Here is a 7,555-nt window from a genome sequence, read left to right as displayed (position 1 = left end):
GCATGTATATCTCCTATATAGTGCACTATTTTCTGGTACTTAGTGTTCACACAACAACCCTTCATTCGTTCACTACTTGTTACCCACAATGCATTCTGATTTTGAGTGTACATCTGATGTCCACTCGTTCACTCACTCATTTCCCATGATGCAGCGTGAATCAACCGTCTGATTAGAATCAGCTGGTGTAGAGTAACGTTGCCACGAATGCACGTTTATACTTTATAATACGTAGCCTATACGTTTATACTTTGTTCTTGGTGACGCTTATTTTCTACTTTTTGAGAATAAACAGATGAAATGCATCTTATAGACAGTGGTGCTTTGTTTTAAATATATTAAATCATTGTATTAACCTTAATAACTGCAATCAAATAAACGTGCAGGCAAACATCATTTTTCAGGCAAACCTTCTTTCTTTCTTTTTTGTTCTCTTTATTAAAAACGAATGAAAAAACGTGACAAATAAGGAAAACATTTACTTTACCATTTTATTAAACAATCCATGAAGCCACACAGGTGCATCAAACGTTATGACGAATGTCCGCGACAGCAGCCTACTGTCAGATAGGTTATATTACGTCAGTGTCTGAAATTGTTCAATCACTCACTTCTTCCCTATATAGTGGACTATAAAGCACTCGCTATATAGGGAACAGTGAATGAGTGAGCGAATTCAGACCCAGCTACAGTGTTTTAAATGGAGCGACGATAAATGAAATCAAGTCTGAGCACATGTTTTTTTTGGTAGTCATGCTTGTAAATTTCACCTGGTTGGAATGTTTAACTGCAAATACCCGGCTAATCCTGAATCGTAAATTTTCCCAAGAATTGGACTTGTGTGTTTTTCCACGCATGCATGTCTGGAATGTTCCACTCCTGTTGTCAATTCACTCAGCGGCTGCGCTGCCATATGGAGTTCTACATTTCTCAGGGTTTCCTGTTCTATGCAATACACCCTAAAAGCTTTCCTTATTGTAAAGTTATGTATGCATATTCCACATAGAGGTAATCGACGTCACGCCTCGTTGAATGTTGCACCATCTTGGGAGAATTGCTGCTAGTGCGTTCAATGCAATGTTTTTCTTGTTCGATTAGGAAATATATAGTAAGTCAGTCTTGCTGTGTTAAAAACTGCAATAGCATTACGCAGAGTCGTTCAGGAACAGCCCGTGGTTCTTTCACTTTCGATTTCTCCGTATATCAAACAAAGCAAGTAACGGTACATATCAAAACAATAATAGCAGTGGAGTGTTAACCTCCCAAGATGGCGGCACCACTGCAACATGGAACGTGACGTCAGCTTTACATTGTCTAGCACTCAAAGTAATTTGCATACACAAAGCCTTAGAGAGGGTGTTGTTTACTGTCCATAGCATTTCATGACTGATATTGTGCAGTATGCATTGAGTATCTTTTTTTATAATCTATCGTATAAAGTTAGCACTGTGTTGTGTAGCTAATGCCCTGGTTGTAGAGCTACTGAACTAAAATTACAGTTAGTAACTGTCCCTTTTTATCTATTCATGTTTATCTAACTTCACCACTCTTGAATACTTCGACTTGTCAGTCTGCTCTGTGGTCAAATATTCTTCAAGTTGCAATTATACATTTAGCAAACACTTTGATTCGAACTCAAAACGTTGGTTGGTTGGCTAAACTTGTGTGCAAAATAAGCATTTCGACCATGCTCGACCAATTTTTCTTGATAATCACCGGGAGGTGATAATTGTTCATAAACACCATTATGAATTTTATTTGATCATACTGGCGAGTTCTTGGAAACGCAAAACAAATGTCTTTTGGCATTGTATACAATTACACAATCACATTCCATAGACAGCAAAACAAGAAGACAAGAAAAACAGGCAGAAATGTGTTGTTCTGGTAAGAATAAATGATTGATTTAGATCTTTGGAATAAATAACAGTTATAACCTTACGGCCTGTTTTTTTCTTTTTAGTCTTTTTGTTTGTCCATCCTGGTTTGAATCTATCCTCATAATCAAAACCTTGTGGAATAAATGGAAAGAAAGCTGAGACAGGGTCAGGCAACTGCAGCATGCATGGACAAAAGAATGAAAAAGGTGTGCATGATACTGAACAAACATCTCAGAAGTTTTATTCGTGAAGACAAAGTAGCCTACTCATTTCCTTGCCAAACAATGTCAACCCTCGATTTGCATGCAATTCCAGATAAACGTTGTTTTATACTCGCTCCCAAACAAATTAAAATGTCAATAAATCACAATTTGCCAGCTTGTCTCGAACACATGTCTTCAGCCACCCGCGGCCCCGCTCATCTGTCATCTCAAATCTGGTCTTTACTGGGTTGCACATCTGGTTTCTCTGGCTGGCAGTGCTTGGCAGGGCCGCTGGGTTCACAGTTGCTGGCTCTTCTCACATCCTCTTCAGCAGGGATTCTGGTAAAATCATCACAACGGATAGAGCTTTACCCCGCTGAGTGTTCAACGCTCCAGGAATGATTGACAGCCCACATGGTTGTTTTGTTTATTCTGGAACAGGCAGAATGTTAACAACATTATTAGATTACATGCAGGGGCTGTTATTCATAGCTGCTTTAAAGGGACAGTTCACCCAAAATGAAAATTCTGTAAACATTTCTTTGTGCTGATGAACACTGCTTGTAACCAAACAGTTCTTTGCCACCATTGACTACCAAATTTCACTTGATACAATTTCTTTGTTCTGCTGAACACAAAAGAAGATATTTCGAAGAATGTTTTGGTGCACTTTAAATGTATACTTTTCTAGTCAATGATGGCCAAGATTCAGAATTCTTCCAAATATCTTTCTCTCTGTTTATTATACGATATCTATGATAACATCCACATGTCCGATATACTTGAAAGCATTTCTTTAAAATGTGTTTTATTTTCTTGTGTAGGGTGTGATTCAGCTGGGTTGAGCACTGCAGTGAGGTGAGTAAATAGGGAACCTCACAGAGGGAAGAGCTCGTGACAATAACAAGCCCCGACAACAGGAAGGAAATCTCCCGAGCATCTCCCATTGCGATTCACAGCTCTAAAAACACGAATTAATGACTCCATTTAATGAGAGCGCTACAGAGCAAGCATATTTGTTTACATCTGTCGGATGCACGAAGTGTAGTGTCTGTTTGTGAGTGCATAAACGGTTGCTTTAACTTCATATTTTGTATTAGTCCGTGGCGTGGCATTTTGTAAGGAAGCAGAGATATACACATTACAATACACACATAAGCACAACAGTATGCAGAGGATTCACCTTTTTCCCTCTGGGTACATTTCTTATCAACCTATATACAACAATCGCATGTTAAAGGAGAAATAAAAGCTTTCACTGATCTCAGAACTGTGAGCTTTGATGATTGAAGTACACAACACATTTGGGATAATTCATGGATCTTCCCCTCCCTTTTTTCAGAATGGAAAAATGTGTCCGGTCTTTAAATAGCCTCCATTAATCCTCATGCATCCATAATCGCCAGCTCTCTGCCATTTTTATCAAATGAAGCCAAAGCCGCAAATTACAAGCGGCCCATCTTGCAGATCCACGCTCTTCCCATCCAAAGCTGAAAGGCGGAGTTGTCAAGACGGGACTCTAATCTTGTTTCCTACAGCTGCCAGTGGAATATTTAGAGTCTCTTTTACACGGGAGACACTCTCGGCATTAAATTATGCTGCAGTACACTGATACAAAACTGATGGTAAAGCCTAAACCGAGTGACCTTTTATGTGATATTCTGAATCAGTGTGTCAGAATGGTCAAGAACTTTACTGGATATCCATCGCTCCACTGTGATAGTCATACAAGGGTCAGAGGAGCCACAGAGAACTAAAGAGCTCTGTGAAGGTTCTGGAGTTGTTTTTGTGCACGCTGAGGTTTAGATGTTATTGTGTCTCGGGTGGGTTAAATGCAAAGTGGAAGAAGTGAATGGGAGAATGAGAACTGCAGAGTTATTGGATATTCGGTGTGATGTTTAGATGTGGAGTACGGTGGGTAAGACTTCCCTGCAGGAATCCATTAAGATTCAAAGCCTAGCGTTACATAAGACACTTACACTATATGCTCTATAAGGGCCATAATTCTTAAAAGGTCTTAAAATAGATGTTTCTGGCATAGTTCGTATAGTGCGTATTTAACTGAACTGTCATATGCTTTTTTTCTAGTAAACAAAATGTGAACATTTTGATTTTTTTGATCCAAACAGACTTGCAATGCATTCTACATTTAATAAATGTCATGGTCCTGGGCTAAATACTGTCAAAATCTTTTTTACTCACAAACGTATATTTGGTCATCATTTAGCCAATAACATGAAAATGGTAACCTTAAGATTAATTATTTTGACCATCTTGAAAAAATATTTAGATTTTACTGATCAGATGGCAATATTTAGTGGTTGAAATAGCTTTGTGAAGTCTCTCTTGAAGTTATTAAAGCAATTTGTAGTTTTTTTAAAGCATCGTTTTCCATAGTCAGTTAAGGGAAGTGTCACATTCATAATTCCTCATAAATGAGCACATGAAAATGTTAATATAGTAAGTATTTTATGTTCTATAAAGAGCCATTCCAGGTTTGTACATTTTAATTCAGAGCTCTGGAAAGTGTGCATCCTTTTTTGTCACATCCATAACGCATGACATTTTCCCTCCTTTAAAATATACATCCATGATGTTGTTGAGTCATAAGGATTTGTTTTTATATTTTATTTGTTTAAGGAAAGGTATATGTGCTTTTCGGAGCTAGAAAGAGCCATGGCATCTTTTAAAATGACTCGAGAAAGAAATTCGCACACACATTTGATGGCATGAGGGTGAGTAACAAAATTTTGGGTGAACTTTTCCTTTGAGAGTTTTCTGATGTATAATAAAAAGACCAACAGGTGGCAGCATTCAGACATTCAAACACTGATCTTTGATAAGTAAAACTGAACTATGTGCATACAGATTTCAGCCCAAATTCAGATCTATAACAAATCCAATTTCCAATCGGCTCAATGGATGTTTTCCCCTTTGTCTGATCCAGACAGAGTTTTGGGGAGGATATGTGAAGCAGATGGATTCTAGATGCAGAAGAACAAAGGCTCAGTAGATCTTTCTTAAAACTATTTAGGAATGTTTCAGGATTAAATGAACGCGCTCATGCCCGTAACGTGGCTCAGCTGTCAGGCCTTCACGGAAACAAGCATAAACTGACCGCTTGAATGGGCCCGAAGGCTGTCTGGGGTTCTTTCATTCGTTCACAGATGTTTTCCTCTGTGTGTGAGTCTGAGAATGATGTGATGTGAATGTGGCTGTGATTAATACAAAAGCAAACAAAAGAACAGCAGGAAAGTCAAAACATTGGAAAAAAAGTTTGACTTCTTTGTGTAGCAATGTAAACCGACAGAAAACCGCCTCCACCAATTGTAAAGAGTTTAGAGCATTGAATAGACGTACGTGTGTGTTTTCAACAGTCTGCAGTGACCGAGTGTCAACGCTAACCCGGACACCAGGTGCCATTGATCTACTACATCTCTTTCTCATGGCTACCTGAAGCAGGCAGCTGATCTGTTGTCTGCTTCTGCCTAAGAGGCAGTATCTGCTGTAGTAATAATAATAATATGGAATGTGCTGCATCAACACGTGCTGTCAGCTGTAAAGTGTAGTACTAAAAGCTTTTTGAGCTCTTAGCTTGTTGGAGGAGCATAAAGAGAGATAGGGAGAGCGAGAGAGAGAGAGAGGGGGAGAGAGAGAGAGAGAGAGAGAGAGAGAGAGAGAGAGGGAGAGAGAGAGAGAGAGAGAGAGAGAGAGAGGAGAGAGAGAGAGGGGGAGAGAGAGAGAGAGAGAGAGAGAGAGGGAGAGAGAGAGAGAGAGAGAGAGAGACAGAGAGAGAGAGGGGGAGAGAGAGAGAGAGAGAGAGAGAGAGAGAGAGAGAGAGAGAGAGAGAGAGAGAGAGAGAGAGAGAGAGAGAGAGAGAGAGAGAGAGAGAGAGAGAGAGAGAGAGAGAGAGAGAGAGAGAGAGAGAGAGAGAAGGAGAGATTGAGAGGGAGGAAGAGGGGAAAATATAGCATCAGATGTATCTCCAGTTCAACAAGTGCCCACTATATACACTGTAAACAGACCAAGTTTAGTTTATTTGCAAAAAATAATGTTTTTATTATGTATTCCAAGTAATATCAATCAAACTGCACATTGATTTTTAACTTAAGTAATAATAACTCAAAAAAGCTAACTAACACTATAAAAACATGATAACATAATCAAAACATGTTTCAGATTTTTTGACTTTATAAAGATGACTTTATTTCAAATCTCTTTTATTTTGCATGTACTTTTTTTTGCATTTACTTTTTTTTGCATTTTGCAAAATATTTTAATTAAACTATTCAGGAGAATCACTGAATTGTAAACAACGTTTTGCCATTCTGTGAATAATACAGTGTGTGAAACATTTTTTGAAATAATATTTTGAAAGTACACTTAAGTTTTTTTACGTTATTTGATACCCAACTGTACACAGACAGTGTCGATTTTCAGACATCACTGTTTTACTTTACTGAATTTTCACGTATATTTGAAATGCAGTAAAAATGACAAATTACAGAAATAGACTGCACATTTACAAGCATCAAAAACATGTAATTATTATATTTAAAAAAAAAAACAATCTGGCTGCCCAGCTGCCGGAATACCGTCCTTTACATCACAAGAATAACCATCCTTTAAAGTAAATAAATGAAATATGTTATGTGAAGGATATTAGTGTATTGTTTTAATAATGAGAAATCTATGAGTAATCTATTGAGGTAGCAATTTTCCATGTACTGAAATGGCCAAAAGCATTTTAGTACAATATTTGCTTTTTATGCCCCGTCAGGTTGTATTGAGCCATCAAAATAAAAGCAGTATGATAGAAAATGGATCAGACCAAACTTGGTTAATGTAATGACAAGATTATTTGGTAAAGAAGACAAACTACGGTATTAATTTTAATATAATAATGCGTTGGAAAACAAAGATCTCACATGAAATAAACCATCCATTAACTACAATTTGATCAAATAATAATATTTTGTGGATTCTCATTTCCCAATTCTTGAAAAAATGTCGTTGTCCAAATACGTTCTTTTATTCGTTTATTTAAATATTTGCTTGCTTCCCAGTCTATGGAAAAATCCAGATGTTTATGCAGAGATATTTATACACACAGATGCTATTGACAGTGACCCAAGAGGTGTATCCCACGTGTGCCAGACAGAAAGAGTCAGAGTGTGCATTTGTGTGTGCATTTCTATATATCTGACCTGTTGCCGTTGCTTTATATGAGCCGTACGTGTATGTGAAACACTGCATGTGCGTCTGAGCTCTTGCATTTAGCATTTGTGAGGGTGTAACTGGTATCACATTACTGGAACGGGCTCAGCTACCGATAATCTTGTTTACAGAGCCATTAGAAGCCCTCACTCAATGCTTCTCTGCTGGCTTGGCTGGCCTCTCCTTCACTCCCCATAAAAGTACACAGTATGGGCTGCAGCCCAGCATCTCGTGGCAGTGTCTCTTTGCACAAAC

The sequence above is a fragment of the Barbatula barbatula genome, assembly GCF_947034865.1.
Source record: "Barbatula barbatula genome assembly, chromosome: 21".
Lineage (NCBI taxonomy): Eukaryota > Metazoa > Chordata > Actinopteri > Cypriniformes > Nemacheilidae > Barbatula > Barbatula barbatula.
Note: the sequence above shows the minus strand (reverse complement) of the source record.